This window comes from Muscardinus avellanarius (genome assembly GCF_963383645.1).
Source record: "Muscardinus avellanarius genome assembly, chromosome: 7".
Taxonomy (NCBI): Eukaryota; Metazoa; Chordata; class Mammalia; order Rodentia; family Gliridae; genus Muscardinus; species Muscardinus avellanarius.
Window position 1 is genome coordinate 18969647 of NC_137793.1, and position 13193 is coordinate 18982839.

The following is a 13193-nucleotide window of genomic DNA, read 5'->3' on the forward strand; positions in this document are numbered from 1 at the left end:
CTCACTCTGGAATTGATTTTGAATGCATCTCCCTAATTTTTATTGATGCCATTAGAGCTGACAGCACTGCGATTAAAATACATATTGTTTGTATTTAAAAATTTAAAACATAACCTTTTATTTTAATATTCTAACAGCTTGATCTATTTAATGATTGTACTTTTAGAAAATCCCAAAGTAAAATTATATCTATATGACATTTGGTATACGGGATCTTTAATTTTCAAAATATTGCGAACACATGTTATTTTCACAGTTCTCTACCCCCTTTTCTACTCACTTTCTTCTGAAATATTCAACATAGAGTAAACTCCTTCCAAGTCTAGTGGCCTGTATTGAGTTGGTGTGTGCATGTGTGTGAGAAAGACAATTGTGTGTGTCTGTGTTTGTGCAGGAGCACTCATATGTGTGTGCTCAAGTACACACATATGAGTGAATGACGAGAGAGTGGGGGAATAAATAGACTCCTATTTTTTTTAAAGAAATTTCAGGTTTTTTTCTGCCAACTACAAGTAAAATGTAATGTAGGGATGGCTAATAATGTGTTGATAAATAAAAGTCCACTGAGAATTACTGTGCATGCACAGATTGAAATCAATTACAGTTATCAGTAAATTGCTCATTTCAAACTGAGTGCTCATAAAGCCAATTTAAAGGTGCTTCAAAAGTTTGTTTTTTTTAAACATGAACTGGATAACTCTTACCGATTGTATTAATTTTTTTGTGGGTGAAAATTCTCTACTTAGTCCTTTCTGTGAAATCGATTACAAACCAGAACTCCTCAAGATTTTCTTGTTTCAAAACCAAATTATTTATCAAATTAATGCCCTCTGTATTTTCTTTTCTTTTTCTTTCTTTGTTATTACAATAACTTTCTGTGGGATGAGGTGGTCATTCTGTATTTCTTGGGACACCCTCCCCAACCATGACTCTTGTTGATATACAATTGTAGATGGTCAGTTCACTTTGTTTCCTTGGCTGTCTTAAGTCCTACATGTAGGAGGCTGTAGAGAACAGGTTCCTTTGTATCCATATCACTAAGCAGATATAATGATCAACTAGGTAACTCTTTGAGGTATACTACGGCTGATTATTGAGGGCACTGGATCAACAATTAGTTTGCTTATTGACAGAGGCTGAGTCTGATACTTCCTACATTACAAAACAATGCAGCCATAGTCTGGGGCTCCCTATGCAAAGGTCAAATTCTTTTCACCATTGAAAAAGCATTCTTGTTCTGTTGGTTAGCTCCCCATCTGTCCACATTTAAAAAAGAGATGATGAAGTTTCGTAAATCTCTTTATACATTTCAATAACGAATGTCCCAGAGCCTTCCAACGCAAATCAAATCCCAAGCAACGTTGTCTTTCGGCAAGTTTATTTTTCTTAATGATTTCAAATCTTTTGAAAATGACTCATGTACATCTTTCAAAGCAAAGAAAGTAACCAACAAAAGAGTCCCAGTTTCTGGTGAGACCTACAAGTTTCTGCTTACACCAACACGTCTTCAAAATGATATTTTAAATCCTAAAGCTACTCGGTAAATAAAAACTGTCCTTATAGGATGTACCACTCCTTTGATTGCATTTTAGGCTTCCATATGAGTACTTTTTAAAATATATTTTAGCAGAAGCAAATGAACCTCAACTATCTATGAATTAATTATAATTAGTGACTGATTTGATGTTTTCTTTTGCATTCCTTTTCATATGTATTCCTCTGAAACAAACATTATTCTAGGCATGCAATACACAATTATTAGTTCAAGTTGAAGTGATTCTGTATAAAATTGGCCTCATTTTTATTCATTCAGAAAATGAGCAGGGAGAGAGTGCATATTTTATGAAACTCTAGTAATTTCTGTATCAGATAACACTTAAGCAAAATAAAATTTGACCCTTTCAAAATTGCTTAATGAATTGGTATTACACAGAGTATCTTTTTAAACTTCTGTAGATTTTTTTCCCTTCTTTTAAGCCTTTGAACATAAGCTTTGAATCACAGACCCTGCATTTGAATGTTGCAAACATGATTGTATTTGGATTGGTTTGGTGCATCTTTATGATGGAAGCCATGCATTCTAAGCAAATCCATGCCAGCATTTGACAGAATATTGTGGAAATCTCTGTGTAAAAGAGGATGAATTAACTTAATTGAAATGCTTTCTGGAGGAGTGAAAATTCCATGATTCCATGTAATGAGAATGAGAGTATTCACTTGGCCAGAAGTGATTTGGGAGGGAATAGAACATTTTTACTAATCTAGATAATGCTATTTTAAATATATCCTGAGCTCATATTCTCATTGGTATTTGGGTGACCATACTTTCTTTGTGAAGTTGGTCAGGGCCACCAAAGATGATGCTCTGCTCATTAATCTTTAACATTTATTGATAATCCTCTGATCAATTTGTCACAAGCACAGTAGACCTTCATATCCAGAGGAAGACTTAGAGGGCTTCTGGTCTTTGGGTATTTACTCTTTCAACTCTTGCCTCTTAAGACCCAGCTTAGCTAGTTGGGGATATGAATGCACTTCAAATGGTGTTGGTAACAAGGCTACTCTCTTACACTACCTTACATATTTTCCATTAAAGGCAAATAAAATGTGAGCTATTCATTGCTCCTCTGGCACCTCAGGACTCCATCCACAAGCCCAGTGGTAGGTTCTGCACCACACGCTGGCCACACACTCTTCTCAGGATAAAGGGAAGTCGATGTCATTTCTCTGCATGGCACAGTATTGCATTTTAAATGGTTTGTGTTTAATAGCATCACCATTGGTAGAGACTTGATGGATCTTTCTCATGCATGTTTCTGGATGGCAAAATTATAGGGGTTGGTTTTCATCTTATACTTTTAACACACCATCCTCAGCGTCTGATAGATATCCTTAAATAGCATCAGTGCCTGGCCATGAGCATGCAGACTCCATGAGAATACAAAGGCCAGTGTTCCTTGTTCATTGCCAGTATCTTCTGGGGAAAGGCTGTCTGATAGAAATAGAATGTAAGCCATGTGTGTAATTTTAAATTTTTGATAGGCCTATTATAATAGTTAAATAAAACTGATCATGTTGTCTAAATATACTGTAACCTAACCTATTATGCAAAATTGATCTCTTAATGTAGTCCACGTAAAAATATTATGAACATATTTTATATTTTTATACTAAGGCTGTGAAATCAGGTATGTGTTTTACCCTTACAGTGCATAGAATTGCAAACTACCCACATATGGCTGATGGTTATTGTATTACAAAGCATACACTCAGAGCTTGAAGTGGCCTAAGATACACAACAGCTAAATATTTGTCAAATAAACAAATGACATTTGTTGACTGGTTTTCTTTCAGCCAGACCGCATAATAATTATTAATATTATAAAACTAATAGCAATTTCAAATAGCTTATCATCAAATTTTCTTTGTAAGTGCCAGAGAGATCTTCAATTTTGATTTTGAATATTCTTTTTGGAATAAGGATGAGGTTTCTAAACAGTTATATGAATAGTAGATTGCAAAATGGCTGGAGTATTATGAAATTCATTCATTTGAACTTGTCATTTCATTTTCCTCTGTGTGTGGAATGAAACTCATGTGTTCATATTTTCACGTCTGTGAAATCCTTATTTTTATTCATTAGAATGAAGTCAATTAATTTGCATTTAGTAATCTCCCATTCCTCACACTGTAGTATCATTCTCTTTCTATCTGAAGGGGAAATTGTTAATATTTTTTTTTAAGCCTGTAAACTTAATTTCTATTAAGGGAACTGGTAGTTTGAATGATAACAGCATCCTGCAAGTTTTATTCTTATTGTGTGGCTTTTTATAGGTTTGTCTTTATCACTTCCATTTGTGGCACTTTTTAAATATGTAGCCTGGTGTATGCATAGTTTTTCTGACATACATGTCTAATGGTAGAGAAATCTATCTCAAAGATGCAAATTGAAGCATCTCTAAATTATTCTCCAAATGTCAATAATGTTGAATTATTTTCAATTGCTTATTCTGTAAGATGATTAGTAGGATATTTAAATTTCTCAAATTTCCTGCAAATATTAAATGGAAAATTCAAATAATTTGGTTGGATTCTATGTGGCCCCAGATTAACTGCCATCCGTAATCTAGAAAGTACATCTCTACTAGAAAAAAAATCAATGGATACCAATGTCCTATTTATGCACAATTTTGCCTAGACCAGATGAATTTATTTATAAAGAGATTTAGGAAGATTTTCAGCAAAATGAAAGCAGTGCTTATCACTAACTGATATGGTTTTGAATGACTTTTGCTTTCTTTTTGTTTAACTGAAAATTTAGATTTTCTTTGTAAGGATACTGTCAAAGAATATTCACTAGCAATAATATATGTCATTTCACATGTGGTTATATAAAATCTGTGTACAAAATATAAATTTTGATTAGAAATGTGAAAATTCTGAATTTTCTTCCATTTTCTTGATAAAGTATTTAATTTCAGTCAGCATATAAGCTTTATCTGATGCAGTTCAATGTAGATGACAACCTACTAAATAACATTTAGTAAATATAGTGTCTTTGAGCATGCACCATTTGTTATTGGGTATTTGATAAGGAAAATATGCTGGTTAAACAAAATTTTCTCATTTACTCATTTAATAGCTGTTCATACTGCATATATTAACATATGGGATAAGTTTGACAGTTCAAGAATTAGTGAGTTTTTTTATATAATTCTGTTTCACTAATAAAAATAATCAATAATAACAGCTAATACTTGTTTTACACCAGTCGTTTGGTTAAGTGTATGATCTGTATAATCTTTACAACTCTGTGAGTTAGATACTGTTATTATCCCTATGTTACCCAGGAGGAAGCTAAGAAACACAGAGGATTATAACTTGTCTAGCATCACATGGCTGTTAAGTGGTTTTGTCAAGTCTTAAGCCCAGGCAGTTGAACTATGGGGCCTGGAGGTTTCATATTATACTGTTCTGAGTACCTGATACACACTGACCATGAGTATTTTATTTTAAATCCTAGCAGTAGGTCTTTAAGTTGATAATTAAACTTATATGAAATAACAAAGCAGATATCTCTATTGCCTAAAATTGGCAGTTGTCTTATAATGGTCTCAGTATTACAGATAATTTTTAGCTTATCTTTAGGACACTGGTGGTGTAACTGAGGCAATATCTGAGCCAACCATGGGTTCCATAAGTCCAGTTCCGGGAGTATTCACAGACGAGCCCAAGGACACACAGCTCTGGCCCAGAAAGGCAAACAAGCTCTGTCTGCTTTTACCTTCCTGGTCTAATTTTATACCATTCTTAATTATCAAAGTAATTTTTAATCATACCCATTGGTGAACCTTCTTAAAAATATTCTTGTAATGTTATTTAGTAATAAAATTGTTAAACTGGGGCTCTTAATAGTATTAAAAACTAATATTCAGAAGAGATTAAAGGATCAGAACTGTACAAATGAGTAAACAGACTTGCTTATAAGGACACCTAATTATTCCAGGGTAGGATATAATTAAGTGCTAAAGTTGTGTGATATAAAGACAATAAGAGTACGGAGTTCCCAAGCAGATATCAGAAAACCATGTTGCTTTGCTGGGCTCTGATATCCAACTTAGGGTTTTGAAAAATAAAGCAAATTTATACAAAGTCTGTAATTCTGCCCCATTTTTTTCCACCTTGTCTTTTAAAGCCCCATGTTCTTAATTAGGCAGTTCTATACTTTTTATTTTTCTATAGTTACATAACCAAGGTATCATAGTAAGAAAGGTGGCTTAATACAGAAGGCAGACATGGTGATTTACATCTGTCCTGTGCCTCTTGTGTAGCAGAAACACTGTCACTCAAGATTACTCAAAATTTTACGCTGGAGGCATTTGGGTCCTATTTGATAGGTGAGGAAACTGAGAGTCCGTGTGTCTCAGGAGCCTTGAACTGTATTGTGTTTAGGAGTGCCCGAGATGAAATTCCAACCCCAGTGTGAATACCTACCTGCCACACACTCCACCGCCCTTCCCTTTGGCCGGCCCTGCTTCTGGAAGATCTGCATGCCAGCCCCGACATTTTCATTCCAGGGTGTTAAGAGTTTCTGAAGAAAGCAGAATCCTTAGGGAGGCCAGGGCTCTTAGTCTGAGAATACTGTTTGACCTTGTTAGAAGGCCTTTTAGGAATGTGGTATCTAAGAACATGCGTGGGACTCAAGATGTGCTCAGCGTAACTGGCAGTCCTCCATGTCCTGGAGGACCTCGCATGCTCCCCTGGAGATACTGAAGGATGAGGGCTCAGTCTAATTACACACAGAGGTGGACGTGTCATGTCCGAGAGGGGAGCGACTGGGGAACACAGGGCGATTTGAGCTGTTTGTCACTTTTCATTCCTCCACTTGTCATCCTGTCCTTTTCATTTAGTAGAAACACCACCCGCTCCCTTTGTGTGTTGGAGAAACCACCTTTTGACTTTGCCGCTCTGCCAGTTCTACTGGTCTCTGGAAAAAACCTAGTACACTATAGATATCTTCCTGTGATACTAGTTTAATATGTAGCCTATTTTTGGCAAGGGAAAGATTTGCATTTTTTTTAAAGGTCATTCATTGGGACTTGAGTTCAAAATTCCAGATGGAATTCTAGATATGTGATATTGGGTGGCAGAAAGGTCAAGGATAGTTATGGCTGACGTGCACGGAAGTGTGCCAGGCTCTGGACGAAGTGCTTTTGCTGGACTTGGGATAGTTAATCTTCATAACACTTCTGTGAGATAGGTACATGTATATTCCCACTTTTAGATGGATGGAAGCTAAGCTTATTTTCCCTGGGCAACTCAGGTTGGGATCTCTGGGACCTTCTTGCTTTATATGCTTCTGTATACTATTGAAAATGGGTAGTAGCAAGTAGATATTTGAATTTACAGTTAATAATACAAGTGCTCAAATGGTATGGATGACCCAACTGCCATATCTTTTTTTTTTTTTTTTTTGGTGGTACTGGGGTTCCTGGAAACCCTTCTACAGCCGAGGTACACTCCAAGACCTATTTTTTATACTTTTTTATTTGGAAACAGGGTCTCTTAAACCAGCGAGGCTGGCTCTGAACCAGCGCAATCCTCCTGTCTCCGCCTCCCAAGCGCGGGGATTACAAGTGTGCGCCACCACGCCCGGCTTTCCCCAACTTCCAATCTTAAGATGACGTATATCTTTTATAAATATAAAATCATATATAAATCTGTATACAACTAGAAATGTGTTTCAACTATTTTTCCTGTTCTAATACAGAAAATTTCAGCTTTTACCTTCTAAATAACACCATCTTCGAGAGATGACATAGATACTAGAATACCAATGGGGCAATTTTGCATCAAGACATTATTGGCAGGTCATAATCGAAGTGAGAGAATTAATTAATATATTAATATCCACACCATATTTCATATTTCTCAATTGAAAGATATTCTAAAGAGTTGAGGTACGCAGTTTAGTTCACTTAGCTTCTAATTTTGACTGTCCTGCATTTTTAAGACATAGAGCCATTATTTGCAGTTTTAAATTTTTTTTGGCTTCTGTGGTTGTTTGAAACTTACCTATTTCCTTCTTCCTTTTGACAGTCGTGCCCGCCGTTTTATTGCCTTCACCACCCGTGGAGCTCCTCCAGAAAGCTAGCAGAATTGCACATCAACGAGCCACCCTTTTCGGTGAGTGGAATCTCAGCGACAATTTTGTTTTGTTTTGCCTCAAGTTGCATTTGCATTGTTGACCAAAATGCTTTTATATGGGGCATGTAATAGAGCCTTTTCAGATGTGTGCAGGAAAATCGTGTATTTTTTTCTTTTATTTTCTTATGGGCAAAACATCATTTGTGCCAGTAATTTTTTCTTTCTGAAATCTGCCATTATCTTTCTTCTTCCTACCCAACTGAATGATTTTCTGTTTTTTCAGTCAAGCACTCATTATTTCTCTACCTGCATAAATTAGTGACTTATACTTTGCTTACTTGTTATGTAAACATGGACTAAAATGTGAGAATTGTGAATATAGCTAGAACACATAATAGCCCATCACAGAGTGTGAAGACCTTTGGATGGAAAAAGTTGACTCCTGATCCATTTTGAAGCTGTTAATCTATAGGCCAACTCAAAAGCCATTGCGCCTTTCTTATGTTCCTGGTTAAATACTTTGCCATTCTCAATATGCATCTACATCATTTAGCCCCATGTGTTAAATGTTTCTCTAGGTTTCTTTTCCTTCCTTCTTTACTTCCTTCCTTCCTTTCTTCCTTCCTCTCTTCATTCCTTCCTTCTGGTACAGGAAGTTGGATCCAGAGACATTCTACCTCTGAACTATACTCCCAGCCCTATTTTATGTTTTGTTTTGAAGCAGAGTCTCATTAAGTTGCTGAGGGACCTCACCAAGTTCCTTAGGCTGGCTTCAAACCTGGGATCCTCTTGTTTCTACCTCCCAAGTAATAGGATTATAGGTGTGTGCTACAATGCCTGCCTCCTGAAAAGGATTTTCCTCTGTCTCTCTCTGTCTCTCTCTGTCTCTCTCTGTCTCTCTCTGTCTCTCTCTGTCTCTCTCTGTCTCTCTCTCTGTCTCTCTCTCTGTCTCTCTCTCTCTGTCTCTCTCTCCCTTCCTTCCTTCCTTCCTTCCTTCCTTTCTTTTTATTTTATTTTCTTTCTGGTGCTGGAGTTTGAACCCAGAACTATGCATATGCAAGGCAAGTGCTCTACCTCTGAGCAAAACACCCAGCTCTCTTTTAGATCTCACTTTTATAGTTTTAAAGACTAAATCCTACCATGATGGTTCACTTTGAGGTGCAACAATGAAAGTATTCTATAGGGGCCTTTAATGTATTATGAAATTCTAACTTAATAGAATACATAATTTAGCTAAGATATTATACTGCATAATTTTATTCATTTGCATATGCATAGAGACAATGGGTGAGGATAAAGTGTGAGAGGTGATATTAAAGACTTAATGTGATTAGACAAATGAATGGAATATGTACCTGAAGTAACTCTTCTTTTCCTTCTTTATTATTTTTATTGCTAGCAGAAGATGTTCTGTGTACATGAGACCATGATTAAGAGGGGCTTTTAGTTGGCCCAGATGGTGGGAGTGGGTTTAAGGCTAAGGATGATGGTGTGAATACCCTCAAGAGGGAGACACGTATGAAGTAGTAATTGATGTTGGACATGCTGTATAAAGCCTGAGTAGGGATCTCAGGAGACAGTAGGGACAGATAAGATGATGCAGGAAAGTACATATCCTGATACTTAGAAATATTGTCAGGAATAAATGAATGTTCCCAGCAATTCTAGCTCTACTTTTTGGTAGAGAAACTGAAGTCCAAGTTATTTGTTTGAAATTCATTTTTCTTCCATGACTAGGTTTCCTGCCATTTCCTTCCTTCCTTTCTTCCTCCTTCCTTCATTCCTCCCTTACTCCCTCCCTCCCCCTTTTCCTTCTTTCTTTTCTTTTTTATTTTTTGATGTTTCATATTTTTGTTGTAATGCATCTGAGCAAGGAGAATCTTTTACTGGAGTAGTAATGGTTCTGTGCAGATGGTTTTGGGCTTCCATTCTGAGAAAAGCATTCAATTTAGTAAACACTGCTGAACATACCTTAACTTTCTGTGAAGCAAGTTTGTTCCCAGTGTCTTGGCTGTGAGAGTCAAGCTGGTCGAGCAAGCATGACTTGGTTAGAAGGCATCTATGCCTCCAAGATGGGCTAACCAGGACAGGTACCGTCCTTTTCAGGAAACATCAGCTGGGGCCACTTTCTGAGGTCAAAGTTTATGCCTATTTTTTGCTTTTGTGCCTAAGAAAATAGAACCCAAGTGCTTAAGAAATCCATTACAAATGTAGAGTTGTCAATTTTGGAAGAAATAGGAGGGCGTATGGTGCAACAGACCTAAGACTCTGGCATATCCTATGCTAACCCATCTGTCCTCTCCCAGCAAGTAACAAACCGGAAAACTGCAGAGTTAGAGAAAGTGAGTTTTGTGGGCCAGGACCTGGGAAAATGGAGTTCACCATGGACAGTGAGGCTTTTGCTGAAAATCCCAGAGGGTTTTCCTGACCTTGCTGTATCCACCAGTGTTCCTCGCTTCTCTTTCTTGCCCACCGTTATAATCTTATGACCTAATTTATCTTCTGACACAGAGATCTGGTAAAAGGCTAACTGGATCTCTGGGTGTATGATGGTCTGGGAACGAGGCAGAGGATAGTGAGGATGAGGAGGAATTACATGTGGATATGGAAAGAGAGAGAGGAGAGAGGTAGGGAGGGAGGGAGATAGAGATAGAGAGAGATAAAGAGAGAGAGAGAGAGAGAGAGAGAGAGAGAGAGAGAGAGAGAGAAAAAGATAACAGGGCCTGGGCCACTTCTATGAAAATCAAAGCACATTTCAGAGTTTCAAGTTCATGAGACGAAAATTTAAACGCCTTGCCCTGGCTCCCATGTATTTTCCAGTGATCTGCTTAACAGTCAGGGGTCCATAAAATCATTATAAGTTCTTGGTGTCCTTGTTCCTCACTGCCATCATTGGGTTAGAGAGGTATTTTTTATCATTTACTCTTGCAACCAGAAAAGTTTTAAGTCTTGGCTATAGAGCAGGCCAGTCGGTGGGGCTGGGCTTGGCTTGCAAAAAATTACTATCAACTCACAGAAGAAGTTCTTCAGGCTGTTGGCATTCTGCTTTGCATTCCATCGAACCTGTTTTCAACAAACACCTACCTCCTTTGCAAAGGACTCTGCAGGGCTTCTGCCCTCTGCTGTTCATGTAGAGTGTCACTTTCAGCCCTAATAGAATAAATGAGAGTGGCTTTGCTAGGCGTCGGGAGGCTTTACAAACCCACACTAACCTTTCTCTGCAGTTTCAGTTCCTTCTCGGGCTATTCCCGGTTCTTCCCTCATCAAACAGGATTATGCCTGAAGTTTTAAATGCTGTTCTCTCTGCTCTTAAGAATCAGTATCCTAAGGTGTACAGTTTTTCTGCTCAGGGATTTACCTTAAACATGACCACGTGACTTCTTTGGCTTAACGGGCAGGAGTGTATTAAATGGTCTTTGTTTCATATTGGAGTCATTGAAGATGCCAGGTTTAGGCGTCGATTCTTTAGTTATCAGGTATCCATCCCTGCTTCCCACCAGACAAGGATGAAAAACAAGAAGTGATTTTTTTTTCTCCTCACCAAAACGATGATTTCTGGCTGGATTTCTTCACAAAGAGGAAGACAGTTTAAATTTACAGAAAAACATCTTGATACTTTTAAAGACTGCTCTGATAAGAGTTAACCCAGCAGTTTTTTTTTTCTTTTTAATTTTCTGATGGTATTTAAGTGAAACCTTGCTTGAAGAAGTTTGGGAAGAATCAGGAGACCTATGTCAGGAATCTGTTTTAGCCAGTGCATCCTGTAGCAGGTGATGTGTGGGTTTAACTCCCTCTCTGTGGATTACAAGCTGACATTTTCCTTCCTGCTCATTTAAAAGGTTCCTAATACTCACTTTGTGCTGCATTTATAAGTGACCGCATCTTTTTTAAGAAACAAGATTAATGCAATTTTTCTCTAGTATGAAATCCATTTCTATATAAGTACTGGGATTATTAGCACCATGTTGAAAGTGCTGCACTGAGCTCTTTTTTTTTTTTCCTTTTCCTTTTTTTTTTTTTTTTGCCAGCATAGCAATACCCTTTAATACTCTGTACCTAACCTTTAAGATGAGCGCATTTAAAAATTTTTTTTTTCCTATGTTAAACGCCTGAGTTGCCTCTTAACATTGAGATTTACAACAGGTTTTCGTTAGATGTTTCACATTATCTCACATAAAGTCATGCAGTGTTACATATTTCACAAAATATTTTCTTGGAAATGTAAAGAATAAAATAATAAAATAAAACTTATGTAACCAGAACTAATCTATAGTGCTGGCGATGGTTTAATGTGACAGTGATTAAGGGGAAGAAGAAACAGGAACATTTATTAAATAAATGCCTTGCAGTATGTTCTATATTGTTTTTTAACATAAATATGTTTATTTAACCATCAAGTGAAGTCTGCCTTAAATCTGAAAACTGAGGTAACAGCAAGTTAAATGCCATGCTTAAATTTGCACCATAAAGAGGGAGAAACTGTATTTTGCTGTTGAATCTGTTTTTTCGGATCCACTATGTGTTTGGATTTCTTTGGCCAAGCAAAAAATATGGGATCAAAGACATCTTATTACAAAGAATATGATATGCTAAGCTGTGGTATAGTAACTTAATTAACATATATTTAAATATTATGTATTGCTTTGTTAAAATCCCCATTGTTATCATTTATACTAAAATGAGAATAGTATGTCCATCTCTGTTTGCCAAGTATGAATGGGATATAGATTGTATTGAGATATTTGTAACATATATTAAAGAACATGAAAAAAGTAGTTATTAAACACTACTAAAAATTTTAACAATCTCATTTGGAATACTGAGGAAGTATTTTGAATAGCTCATGTTACTATTGCAAAATAGTTAGAAGGCTGGGTGTGGTGGAGCACACCTATAATCCCAGCTAACTTAGAGGCTAATGTAGGAAGACCAGGATTTTGATGCCAGCCTGAGCAATTTAGCAAAATCCTGTCCCATAATAAAATAAAAATTCCCAAGGATGAATCTCAATCATAGAACACTTACCTAGAATATGCACAGTCCTGAATTTAATACCCAGCACCTACACACACACACACACACACACACACACACACACACACACAGAGAAATAAAGTAGTTACCAAAAATACCCAAAGTAGTCCATAGTGTGTGTGTGTGTGTGTGTGTGTGTGTGTGTGTGTGTGTGATTAAAACTGTGAAATTCCTGATGAACAAAAACAATAGAATTTGGATAAAACCAAGCAAATTGTTTTGTGTGGTTCATTCTACCTCTGAGCTTTACCCCTGAAATTTTTATTTTTTATTTTAAAGCAGGGTTTCTCTAAGTTACCGAGGCTGGTTCTGAACCTACAATCCTATTGTCTAAGCTTCCCAAGTAGTGGGATTACAGGTGTGCACCACTGTACCTGGTTAAAATCAAGCAATTTAACATGGTGTTGAAATATAAGAAAATAAATTGTATATTAAGTCCAATCTTACTGAAACGCTAAAAGAAAAAATATTTATATATTGTTAACATGTTAACTTATTATAAATTAAGTATT